The sequence below is a fragment of the Symphalangus syndactylus genome, chromosome X (assembly GCF_028878055.3).
Source record: "Symphalangus syndactylus isolate Jambi chromosome X, NHGRI_mSymSyn1-v2.1_pri, whole genome shotgun sequence".
Classification (NCBI taxonomy): domain Eukaryota; kingdom Metazoa; phylum Chordata; class Mammalia; order Primates; family Hylobatidae; genus Symphalangus; species Symphalangus syndactylus.
This window is the reverse complement of record NC_072447.2, coordinates 45,859,585-45,873,478: the sequence shown is the minus strand read 5'-3', so window position 1 is coordinate 45,873,478 and position 13,894 is coordinate 45,859,585. Positions and strand designations below refer to the sequence as shown.

Genomic DNA, 13,894 nt, shown 5'->3' with positions numbered 1-13,894 from the left:
TAAAAAGAGAAAAGTAACAAAACATAAGATATTTAAAAATACCCTAGATCTTAAAGTTGGCATTTATGCAATGCCATGTTCAAATGAACATGTTTTTAATACAAATAGTGCACTTTTCAGCCTCAGTGCAATCCATTTGGTAAAATTATGACATCAACTAGAAACATTAGAATACATTGATGTAAATATGGTTTACCGAGCTAGATCAAATATACTATATATCTTTTATATTTGTGAATGGTTAAGAAAAATAATGTTGGAATTGTTATACATTAAAGGTTTTTCACTTTTAACAGCTTTCAAGCCTTCCTAAAGAAATACAAAGTTGTGCTGAAGGTATTTAGGTATTAAAGTACTACCTTTTGAAAAAACAAGAAGTGAGGCAGACAGAGTAAGGGGAATTTCTTTGTAAAATAAACTTCACCAATTCCATAGGAATAAAAGTAATTTGATAGTAAACAACCTGCATTTAAAGGCCTTGAGCTTGAATATAGAAGACCTGAATTCAGTGCCATTTGCAAGTGTTGGTGGTCAAGCCATCTCTGGATCTTTGTTTCCTATTCTGAGTACAGAGCATGCAGAGTACACATTCACATTCACAATATAGTTTTGGATATGGATGTATATAAATATATGTAAATACCACATGTATGTACATGCAAATTTGTTTTACGTCTGCTTTATAAAAAGTAATTAGAGCCACATTTTTCAGAAAAAGTAACTGAGGCTCATAGATGTCAAATTCCCAGTAAGTAGCAGAACAAGGATTCAAATCCAAGTCCATTTGATTCCTAAGCCTGTGTTATTACTTGCTACATATACTGCCTGCAGCCTGCAGGCAGTATATGTAGACAGTAATATATATACTGCAAGTAATACATACCATTGCTGCAGTAATAACTGTAACTGCAGTTACTATTTAGTGATTTGTATGTAGATGTAGATGTAGTCTGCGTCAGACACTATGCTGAGCATTTTATCGTTGCTGTGTACTGATGCATGTAGAAACACGAGGTATGTTCTTTCACAATACCATATTGAGTTATGTAATACTCCCAGGACTTTTATTTACCAAAGGAAACAATATTTTATAATGTTTAACACCCAGGTTTTGAAGTTACATTGTCTGGGTTCAAAGCTTGGCTCCCAAGCTGTGTGACCTTGAGTAAGTTATTCTGCCTCCCTGAGCCCAAGTTTATCTAGCTATAAAATGTGGATAGTTGTACTATCTGCCTTGCAGTTTGTCATCAGGATTAAGTTGGTTGGTACATGAAAAATGCTTCCCACTTTGCCTTGCTGACTGCTTACTGCTAGTATTGAACAAATGTTAGTAATTATATTTGGTTCCACCACAAACTCTAGAAATCTAACCAATGATGGCATGTGTATTATGCAAACTGTATATCACATCATAATATTATATGGAAATGAGAGCTTGTTTCCACTTCTGTAGCCCATTCTACCATTGACATAGCTTCCTGCAGAAGTTGCCAGATAATAGATTGGGAGAGAAAGTCCACACTTCCTTGTGACAGGTTTGTGAGTCCAGCATTTAGGGAAGTCATTGATGTGCTCAGTAGTCTCCAGAGTTCTCTAACTAAATTTATCCTTTTCAGAAAGGACTACTAATTTGATGCCCCCTCACAGAGATCATCTTTAAATATAGGTCAAAAACTAACGTAGAGGGCCTGGTGCAATTTTTCACGCCTGCAGTCCCAGCACTTTGGGAGGCTGAGGCAGGTGGATCACTTGAGGTCAGGAGTTTGAGACCAGCCTGGTCAACATGGCAAAACCCCATCTCTACTGAAAATAAAAAAATTAGCTGGTGTGGTGGCACATGTCTATAATCCCAGCTACGAGGGAGGCTGAGGCAGGAGAATCACTTGAATCCTGGACCAGAGGTTCCATTGAGCTGAGATCGCACCATTGCACTCCAGCCTGAGTGACAGAGTGAGACTCCATCTCTGAAAAAAAAAATGTAGGGGGAAAAATCAAAGCCATTTCTGAGACACAAAAATACAGGATTTATAAATTATATATAGTATATATAAAATATTTTCAAAATCTTATATATAGCGTATTATATATAATGATATGTAATGTACGTATATTATATATTTATAAAAAAATCTAATCTCCCTTCTCTTGCTTGCTGAATAGGGGGATGCTTTGCCTGCCTCTTCCTCTTATATTAAAAAATAATTCTTAAAGACATTGTCAGTTCTTGGCTTTTATAGCCTCAATCACCAAATTGTCAGTAAAATGGCCCTAAATAATAATTAAACAAATGTGTGTGAGAGGGGAAATAAGAAGGAGAAGTAAGTGTGGGGAGGATTTTATTATAATTTCAGGAAATCAGTATCAATTTTATGTAAAGTTTTAAATAAAGCAATCCCAACTTTAATGTTTGATGTGTGAAAAATTAGGCAAAATTCCAAAAAGGCTTTATACACTGAAAAAAAACTTTGCTAACACCTATCCATTTTTATTATTTTAACCAACTTCTATTGAGCTGCCACTAAGTACCTGGGAAATATAAAGTTGTACAACATAGAATGTGCAGGTAAAAGAGGTTGAAGGAAGAAAATAATAACACTATGACAGAGATAAATTTTAGGATAATAGCTAACACATACTTAGCACTAATGATATGCCAGTCATTGATCTAAGTACTTCATGTGAATTCTTTAATGCTTACAACATCACTGTGAGGTAGATACAGAGGCACAGTAAGGATAATAACCTGCCTGAGATTGAGGAAGAAAGACAATGATGAGATGTGAACTCAAGCAGTTTGGTTCCAGAGTTCTCTCCCTTAAACCTCATAGTTTTCAACTTCTCTGATATTGTGTGAATGATGCTGTTGGGGCTTTCTTCAGGGAAAACTAAGCCAGGAGAGAGAATGGATGCTAGTGAGATATTCCTGAAGAAGATAAAACTTAAGCCAAGCATTAAAGAATGAGTTGGAATTACCTAGCTAGCTAAAATGAGAAGGGCAATCCAGGCAGAGGGAACAGACTGTGCTTTTCACTGAGGTGGAAAAAAACACAGTATGTCATAGGAATTGTGATTCCATATGGTTGAATTATTAAGGGTATATGATGAGGAAGAAATTGATGAGGTTGAATAGAGAGGACTGGGGCTAAATAATGGGAATCCTTTGTTGCCAGGCTGAGGAATTTTGATGATGGCCTACAGGCAGTGGCAACCCTGAAAGGATTGTAAACAGGAAAATAAAATCATCAAATATAGTTTAGCTGCCTATCAATTAGAGCTCTCTGGATGCAAGCAACAGAAATCATTCTCTGATTAAATCAGGCAGAAAGTAAATGTGCTGTAATTAGCACAAAGGCAATGGAACAAAACTTACAAAAGGAAAAAGAATCTGAGCATGCGTTTCTGGGCATGCGGCTAGCAAGAAGTATTCCAGTCTGTTTGTGATACTCTCTTTTCTCCATCCTGTGTGTAACTCTGTTCAAATTTTAAAGTCTTAAAAGAGAGTCCAGTTCACCTTGCTTGGGTCACATGTTAATACATGAGCTAGAAGGGAGCAGAAAACTTTGATTTAAATCCCTCTCCTCCCAAAGTCTCGAAATTAGGGAAAGGCGATTCTCCTGAATAGAAACTGGGGTCTATTGACGATAGAAGAAGGAAATGATTCTGGCCAACCACTAAGCAATAATTGTCCACTGAACTCAGTCAAGAACATGTAGAATAAGTTGGAGGATAGAGCAAATAAGGAGATTTGTAGGAGGTAATTATTATGATCTAAAGCAAGCTTGTTCAACTCATGGCCTGTGAGCCACATGTGGCCCAGGATGGCTTTGAATGTGGCCCGACACAAATTTGTAAACTTTCTTAAAACATGAGATATTTTTGTGACTTTTTTTCTCTGATCAGCTATCATTAGAGTTAGTGTATTGTATGTGTGGCCCAGGACAATTCTTCTTCCAATGTGGCCCAGGGAAGCCACAAGATTGGATACAGCTGATCTAAAGCAACAGGTTCATCTACTCAACTTTGCAATGTGTAGACCTGAAATAAAGACCATTCATATACCAATACCTGAAATATAAATTTGTTTGACCATGACACGTACAGTAATTGGTTCTCAGTAAATGTGGATAGCTTGATGGATAATGTGAATGCAATGTGATAAGGAAACTTCATATTCAACAAAGATTGGAATGTGAGGATTATAATTATAATTCCAAAGCATCAGAAGTTAGATAAGATAATGCAATAAGACATTTTATGACTCAAGGCAAAGTTAGTTATGAGATTCAGACCAAACCTTAGACATGCAGTAATTGAAATATTTGCCACAGAAAGGGTATAAGGACATGACATTCAAGTAAGCTAGCCTTTTACTAGCTTTAGACTTTGAATTCAGAAAACATATATTTGGTGAAAAGCTTATGGTCTCCTTTAGTATGTATTGCTTGATTAAAGTATTATTTTAGAAAATGGTGAGCTGCTCCCATTTTGAAATAAAAATATTTTTTACTAAGTGAATTATATTCAGTGAAAAAAATGGAAGCTACAATTGCAACTTTAATTTTTTTAAGTTTTAAGAATACAGCCATTTTAAAAAATTAAGCAAATCTGCTTCATTTTAGACAGTAGAAAATATACCATTATCTTTCAGAAGAATAGAGATGTGAAATATGCAAATTAAGTCTTTAGAAGTAAAACACACATGAAGTTCAAAGTTTAATTTCTAGAATTGTGAATCAATAGCAGTGGATGATTTGTACTTTATCGCTTAGTGTCAGATAAATCTGATTAAAAAATGCTTTTTCTGTTTCATCACATAAACATAAGTAAAATTGCTCTGAAACAACAATGTTTGATAAGAATTAGCAGTTTTCTTTTTTGACATAATCTATCAAATGAAGGGAAAAATATATCCTGGGTTTTGCTCTGAGAGTGATTATTAAATCTGACCCTTAAGGAAAGGAAGGAGAGAACAAAGAAGGGAGGAAAGAAAGGGAAGGAAGGAGGAGGAAAGGGAAAAAAAGGAAGGAAGAGAGGAAGGAAAGCAGGAAAAAGGGGAAGGAGGGAGAAAAGACAAAAGAAAGAAAGGCAGCAAGGAAAGAAAAAAAGACAAGAAAGGAATATTAAAGAGGACAAAAGAGGAGTGAAGAAACGAGGAAATGGAAGAGGGATGGTGGGAGACAGGAGGGAGAGAGGTGGAAGGGGAAACATGAAGAGAGGTTTGAGGCAGTGGAGACTAGTGTTGCTATCAACAAATAGAATTTAGATGGCCATATGATATTATTTTTCATAATACTGGTGTCTGATTGCCTGTGGTGAGTTAATTGTAGTCTTTTTTTCCATTCCGTTTAGCCAGGTGTTCAGGATAATTCATCACAAAATCTCAACCACTGCACTTGTATTGAATAAAGAATTGAATTGACAAAGGCATTTTATCCTCCAATAAGACCTTTCCAGATTGGGGTTGAGACAAATTGGCCAATCTGGACAAGATGATAATAGCATTGTTCAAGATTCATTTTTAACCACACGTTGCACTGTTACCTGGGAGATTTCATTATCTAAAGATTGAATGAGCAGTTTTAGTGGGCATAGTGTGTATTTAAATGGGACATAATTATTTGAATGAGTTTAATTTTTGTTGTTGTTGTTAAGGTCAAAGCACTTAAAAATTATGATTTTTTAAAACTCTGTCTATACACAAAAAGCATTTGAATTAGCTACAGAATAATTCTGATTATAACTTTTGTTGAATAGATGCAGTCAAAATCTGATTACTAAACAACGTGTAGAGTATAGCCCTGGAAGAATTGATGGGACAATGTGTGGATAAAGTGGCATTGGCTATTTAAACTAAAAGCAATACAAAACGGAATGTTTCTTGGTTTTATTCTATTGTCACAAACCCAGCAGAAAGTGGGTATTACAAATAGTTTCCCTTATTCAACAAATGAGAGAAGTTGATAGACAATTTAGTTAATTGATCTAAAGTCACTCAGTAAATGTAATTGTCCTAACATAAACCCAGACCCCCAGACCTCTTGGGAGAATAGATAATGTTTCTTACTTCTTTTCTATTTCCTCAGCCACCCCCTTCAACTTCTTACACATCTCATTTCTCCAGCCAAATTATAGCAAAACAAAGTAAACATGGTTTATTTCCATGGGCATCAAATGGATTTCACGAGGTTGGGTGACAGTCATCTTAGGGTGAGGAGATTGATTATTTTGTTTTTCTCTTTCATCGAACAACAATCCAGCCCTTCTCATCTCATCATTTCATTTCTGCACAAACTCGTTTAAGAAATACCAGTTAAGAAATTAATTAAGAAATTAGTGTTGTAATCTGTTTGGCTGAAGATATTTACAAATTTTGTGCTTTAATTAGCTTCCAACAAATGTACATGTCTCTGGTAGACAGCTTGTGACCATCTGGATGACTGATCCATATTTATATAATTTTCTTTCTTTACCTAATGAGATCAAATCCACTATTCACCAAAGGATGTAAAGATATGTCAGTGTCAGTAATGTGACTTATTTTATATTCTCTGATCATAACAAAAATAAACCGCCCCTTAAATAAAAAGGTCATAGAGTTGCAAACACACACACGCACATACAAAATCATACTTTCTAAGTCTCCTAATTACCTTTTTATGGAAAATGATACCATATGCTTTTTTCTTAAAGAAACTATATCAACTTATAAACGATACTAAACTACACATTTCAAAGTCTATGAATGGAAATGTATATCTTATTATATTTTAATTCAATTCACTGTAAACTTTTCTGTCAAAATCTTATCAAGCAAAACTTATCCAGGATATTTACATGAATTCTGAGGAAAGTCACTGTACTGCGTTTTCCATAAAATACCAGTGGGATTCTGATAAGGAAGTTTATGTTCGTCATTGTGTTTAAATAGAGAATTCTGGGCCGGGCATGGTAGCTCACGCCTGTAATCCCAGCACTTTGGGAGGCCGAGGCGGGTGGATCACCTGAGGTCGGGAGTTTGAGACCAGCCTGACCAACATGGAGAAACCCCGTCTCTCCTAAAAATACAAAATTAGCCAGGCATCGTGGCACATGTCTGTAACCCCAGCTACTCCTGAGGCTGAGGCAGGAGAATCGCTTGAACCCGGGAGGGAGATGTTGCAGTGAGCCAAGATCGCACCATTGCACTCCAGCCTGGGCAACAAGAGCGAAACTCCATCTCAAATAAATAAATAATTAGAGAATTCTAATTTACAAATTTCCTTTCTTGGATCTAGTTAGGGTTCCTTTATATGAAGTGATTTTTATTGTTTTCATAGAAATACGTAGAATCTGGGTCTTCTCTAACTTTCTTACAGGAAAGCAATGTAATAAGGTTTTTTTTTTTTAATTTTCTGAAAGCTTTATAATGTTATTGTTCCCTAAAGTTTAGTACCTGCCTTTTAGGCTTTCCATTTCACCATAACTTTTGGTCCTTAAAGTCTGTAATTGAAGTTGCAGTGTGTTAAGATGTAAATTTTTCTTATTATTACCTTTAATGTTAGGGTAATGTTAACTAATGTTAATGTTAGGTATATGGTTGTTTTTTTCATTCCTTCATTCAACAAATTGTCTTTGAAACCCATGTTACAAAGCACTCTAGAGTCAGGTCGAAGACTATTAAGAAAGGAGAATGGAAAGAGACAGTAGAGTTATAATTTGGATTTAAATTTGATTTCCTTGTGTATGATAGTGAATAAGTGTGAATAAGATGAGGCAATGATCACACATCACTATTAGTAAAAGTGTTTTTGTACATGTATCCACACTTTTATGTATATGATTACTTATGTTAAAGTGATACATATATAAAATTAACGTATACAGTAAGTAGATATTTTAATAGTCTGCAATTAAATACTACTAGTATTTTCTTTCCTCCTTCAAATGCCTACTTTTGATACCTCGAGTTGCAGTGTCATAAAGATTCTTTAGAAATATATTGACTGTCTTTTAAGAGCTTTTGATATAAGACTGAGTTTTCATTCATCTGTCGTTTATTGAACACTTGCTGGTGAAAGGCATCAGTGTTATCTGCTCTTAGGGAACAAAAATAAGAGAGGGATAGGCCCTAATTTTAGAGTGTATCCTCTATAAGGAAAACATAAAAGATAGGGCAGTCATTGCCACAAAAGAAAAAAGTGTTATGGTGGTTTCAATCATATATGTATTAGAAGGAATAAATCAACTGATCAATTGTGATTTGTTTTCTTACTCTAAATATGTGCCTGCCTTTTTCATATAGCTGAAAATTAAGCTATATTTATCTTTCCAGGGATCTTGTTGATTTTTATTCAATAACTTGGGAGTGAAAATTGATTTTTGCATATGTTTTAATGTTTTTAAATTTCATAAACGAATTGATCAGTAATTTCCAAGGTAATAATGGCAGCATTGTTTTTGAAAAAAAAAAAGCAACGGGATTTGATTGTGCTTTTATGATTTTTAAAGAATTCATTAAAAATAATGCCACAGGCCGGGCGCTGTGGCTCACTCCTGTAATCCCAGCACTTTGGGAGGCCGAGGCGGGTGGATCACGAGGTCAGGAGATCAAGACCATCCTGGCTAACACGGTGAAACCCGGTCTCTACTAAAAATACAAAAAAATTAGCCAGGCGTGGTGGCCGGTGCCTGTAGTCCCAGCTACTTGGGAGGCTGAGGCAGGAGAATGGGGTGAACCTGGGAGGCGGAGCTTGCAGTGAGCCAAGATCGCACCGCTGCACTCCAGCCTGGGCAACAGAGCGAGATTCCGTCTCAAACGTGCAGGTTTGTTACATATGTATACATGTGCCATGTTGGTGTGCTGCACCCATTAACTCGTCATTTAGCATTAGGTATATCTCCTAATGCTATCCCTCCCCCCTCCCCCCACGCCAGAACAGTCCCCGGTGTGTGATGTTCCCCTTCCTGTGTCCATGTGTTCTCATTGTTCAATTCCCACCTATGAGTGAGAACACGCGGTGTTTGGTTTTTTGTCCTTGCGATAGTTTGCTGAGAATTTACCACACTTACTCAAGTTTGATTTTTTTTAAGTTATATAATAGATGTTAGGCACTAGAAGAGGACATTTACTGGGGGCAAAGATCAGTAGTTAGAAAGAATGAAAGCAGGCAAGAAGCTATATATAATGAGATTTTACAGTAAAATTGTTTTGTAAATTAAAATGAGGATGGGTCCAGACACAATGGCTCACACTTGTAATATCAGTGCCAGGATGGAGGATCCCTTGAGGCCAGAAGTTCAAGACCAGCCTGGGCAACAGAGTGAGACTTCATCTCTACAAAAAACTAAATAAAAAATTAGCTGGCTGTGATGATGTGGGCCTGTAGCCTTAGCTACTCAGGAGGCTGAGGTGACGTGATCTCTTGGGCCCAGGAGTTTGAGGCTGCAGTGAGCTATGATAGCGCCGTTGGACTCCAATCTGGGCAACGGAGCAAAACTCCATCTCTAACAAAGAATGAAATATAAAACTAAAATAATAAATAAATTAAAATGAGGACATATTTTATTTTAACATTAGGAAACTTTGTAGGTGAGGACCATGCAAACATTCAAGGTGTGAGTTCTGACCAAATCCAATTATTAACCTTACCAGTGACTTAAGGTTTCTTCACACTCCTTAAAGTTGATTAATATAATGATTATATAGTTGACTGGTGTGTCACAGCTTGAAGCCTTTGAGATTTATTCCTGCCTTTTCTGTAAAGTTTGCTTTGTTAATTCCAGTATGTACTGGTCGTTTTTGTTTTGTTTTGTTTTTGTTTTTGTTTTTTTGAGATGGAGTCTCGCACTGTTGCCCGGGCTGGAGTGCAGTGGCACGATCTCGGCTCACTGCAAGCTCCACCATCTAGGTTCAGGCGATTCTCCTGCTTCAGCCTCCTGAGTAGCTGGGATTACAGGCACTCACCACCACATCCGGCTAATTTTTTGTATTTTTAAGTAGAGATGGGGTTTCACTATGGTGGCCATGCTGGTCTCGAACACCTGACCTCATGATCCACCTGCCTTGGCCTCCCAAAGTGCAGGGATTACAGGCGTGAGCCACCATGCCCGGCTGCCAATATGTATTGGTCTTTTTAATCAATGATTCAGTCCAAAATAATTTTGTCCTTTAACTATATATTTTCTTGTAAAGCTGCTTCCGTTGTCGAACTTTTCTTTTAAAATGTATTTTGTCATTTGACTTTTTAGATTGTTATTTTCCAGTCTTTGAAATAAATTTAAATTTCCCGCAAAGGAAGGTGAAATATTCTATTTGACATAGCCGCTAAAGATATACTAGGTGCTTTATAAATATTGTTGATTTACTTTATCTTCATAGATTACTAGTTTTACTTAGTATTTGGAATATAACAATATTTTATAGAGCTATATTCATATATATGTTTATCTTAACTGTTAAATGCAATATGATTCATGTCTAGTTTTGGTCAATGATGAATGAAAGTCTCCTGAGAATTAAATTTACTGCATCGATGCAAAAACAATCATAATTTGAGACACTCTAAGAATTTTAGAAATTAAAGGATTTTTTTTCCAGTTTATTCTGTTAAGATTGTGTTTAGCTATGTGTGACAGCATTCTCACTACAGTGGCTTATCCAGATAGTTTCTTTTTCTCATAGAGCAAGACTTCCAGAATTATGTGTCCCAGGGTCAGTGCAGCAACTGCAAAATTGTATGTCCCAACTCTTTCCTCCAACCCTAGTCATCTCCAACATGAGACTTTGTGTTTTGTTTTTGTTTTTGTTTTTGAGGTAGAGTCTCTGTCGCCAGGCTGGAGCGCAGTGGTGCAATCTCGGCTCACTGCAACCTCTGACTCCCTGGTTCAAGGGATTCTCCTGCCTCAGCCTCCCGAGTAGCTGGGATTACAGGAACGCACCACCACGCCCAGCTAATTTTTGTATTTTTAGTAGAGACGGGATTTCACCATGTTGGCCAGGATGGTCTCGATCTCCTGACCTCATGATCCGCCCACCTCAGCCTCCCAAAGTGGTGGGATTGCAGGCATGAGCCACCGTGCCCGGCAAGACTTTTTTTCCTGTGGTCTCAACATGGCTACTCTGCCTCCAGGCACTATGTCTGTACTTTAAAATGGAAGAAGGGAAAATGGGGAAAGTAAAAGCATATTCCAGCTGTGTCAGCTCCTGTCTGTAAGGAAAACAAATGCTTTTCTGGCAGCCCCACACAGAAGAGTTTCTACCTGACAGTGCATTAACCAGAAATGTGTCACGTGACCATTCCTAACTTCTAAGGATCTTGGGAGGATTGAGTGTGTTAACTGAGGAGGTATGTTTCTTTCTTCGTAATTCAAAATGTGAAAACTGGCAACTTAGTTATAAAACCTTGCTAGTCTTAACAGAATTTGGATTTTTTTAGCTAAGAAGGAAAGAAAGGATATTAGGTAGGCAACTGGCTATGCTAGCCAAGATACTCTTAATAATGCATATTTTTCTCCTTTGGACATATGTAGTTTTAACTTAGCTAAATATGATGTGATTGTTTTCCTATCTTCTTAGTTCTGTTTAAATTTGTTTCAGAAATCAAGGAAATAAAATGGAGAAAAAACTCTATTATTCATGTCTATCTTTCTGCCTCTGAATATTTTTGTGTTGGAGAAAGAGAAAGCAGTCACTTTCATAATAGCTTACATAGTCTGACAAATTCTAAAGATGTCCTTTAGCATCAATATACGTGGTATTAGGTCATCAGTTTTTATATTCTGAATTATTAAGACCCAAATACACCCACTGAGTTCAAGAGAAAGTATAAACTGAGCAATAAAAACATTACCAGTTCTAGCAATGATAATCAAACAAGAAAACAAGTAATATAGTCTGTTTAGAATAACATGTTTTAAAGATCAAGTTTTTCTTCCTTGCCAATGTTGCCTTTCTTGTAACACTTTTTTTTTTCCTTCTTGAGATAGGCTTTCCTATCTTTCGTCACAAACCCCAATATTTACTTGGCCATTCATAGTCTATTCATAGCAGCACCACCCCATGGCCCAAACTTGTAGATATTGCCCTCCTTCTATGGTTGTTCCAATAAGAATAACCACTCTTGTCTCTCATAATCTCAGCTATTTTGTGCCATAAAAGTGGAAAACAATGAGTATTAAGATACTAACTAGGGGCCAGGCGCGGTGGCTCACGCCTGTAATCCCAGCACTTTGGGAGGATGAGGTGGGCGGATCACGAGGTCAGGAGATCGAGACCATCCTGGCTAACATGGTGAAGCCACGTCTCTACTAAAAATATAAAAAATTAGCCAGGCGTGGTGGTGGGCACCTGTGGTCCCAGCTACTCGGGAGGCTACTGCACTCCAGCCTGGGCGACAGAGCAAGACTCCGTCTCAAAAAAAAAAAAAAAAAAAATACTAACTAGGTTTCAGTCATATGAGATTAATAAGTCCTACAAATCTGTACAGCCTAGGGCTTGTAGTTAACAATCTTATATATTTAAAACTTTGCTAAGAGAGTAAATCTTTTTTTAACTGTTATGATCATACATGCAAAAATAATAGTAAATAAGGAAGGTAAGAGAAAAATTTTGGAGGTGATATATAGGTTTATGGCATAGATTCTGGACATGATTTCACAGGGGTATACAGTCATTCATTGCTTAAAAACAGATATACATTCGGAGAAATGCATTGTTAGCTGATTGATTGATCTTGTTGTGCAAACATCATACAGTGTACTTACACAAACCTAGATGGTACATCCTACTACACACCTAGGTTATATGGTATAGCCTATTGCTCCTAGGCTATAAACCAGTACAGCATGTGACTGTACTGAATACTTGAGGCAATTGGAACTCAATGGCAAGTATTTGTGTATCTAATCATATCTAAACATAGAAAAGTTACAGAAAAATATTATAATCTTATAGGACCACTGTCCTACAGGTATGCAGACTGTGCACATGACAGTGCCCCATTGATCAAAATGTCATTATGCAGCACATAACTGTAATTATCTCCAAACTCATCAAGCTGTGTTGATTAAATGTATATAGCTTTTTATGTCCACAAAGTGGTTAAAAAATCAATAAAGTGGTTAAAAAATATTTTGACTAGGAAATATACTATCATTTCTAGTTGATAAAAGATCTCAACATTTCCAAAATTGTCCTACAGAAAACCAGGTTCATCAGGTGTTCATACATGATCCTCATGAAAAGGTCAAATAAGCTGGAAAACATGCATAGACTTTGCCTGTCCTAGCAATCTATGATGTACGTCTCCATAGTAAGGTCACTGAAAAGTCCTCTAGGAATGTTAGTATTGTTAGCTCAGTATTTCTCAGTCATTTCTCCATGGAAACCATTTGTGTAGAGCATCTTGAGGAGCACAGTTGAGAGAACGTTATCGTAGTTGAATGTGTATGTCCCTCTGAGTCACTTGATTTCTCTACATATGCTTTTACCAAATTAATCTTTTAGAAATCTTTTCTCTTAGCACTATGTCTATAATTTGTGAAGTTGTTACCAGGATAACATTTGTGCCTCTCACCATGATGTACCTACCAGGGTCCAAGCAGCCATTCCTTCTCTAAAGCGACTGTCTGAGGGAAAGAATTTAACACAGCATTCTATGAAATCATTTTATTTATAAAAATAGATTACTACATTACACATAGTAATTTATATTTAGAATATTGTTAATTATTAAAATCCGCATGACGGCTTTAAAGAGTAGTACATAATATATAGCAGTTTGTACTCAAACTGTCTTCTAAAAAGGATTCACTTTTTGTTTTTATTCTATTGTCCTATTCGTTGATAGTGTTATGTAAGTAATTATAAAACTTAAAATCTGGAAAGAGAATGTGGACTCAGAATGCCATCTCTTTT

General features: G+C 36.5%; 1 protein-coding gene across 4 annotated transcripts in view; it reads left to right on the top strand.

Moving 5' to 3' along the window:
- Nucleotides 1–13,894, top strand: part of DMD (dystrophin) — a 2,284,432-nt gene that overhangs the window by 1,612,641 nt on the left and 657,897 nt on the right. The window lies entirely within an intron of this gene.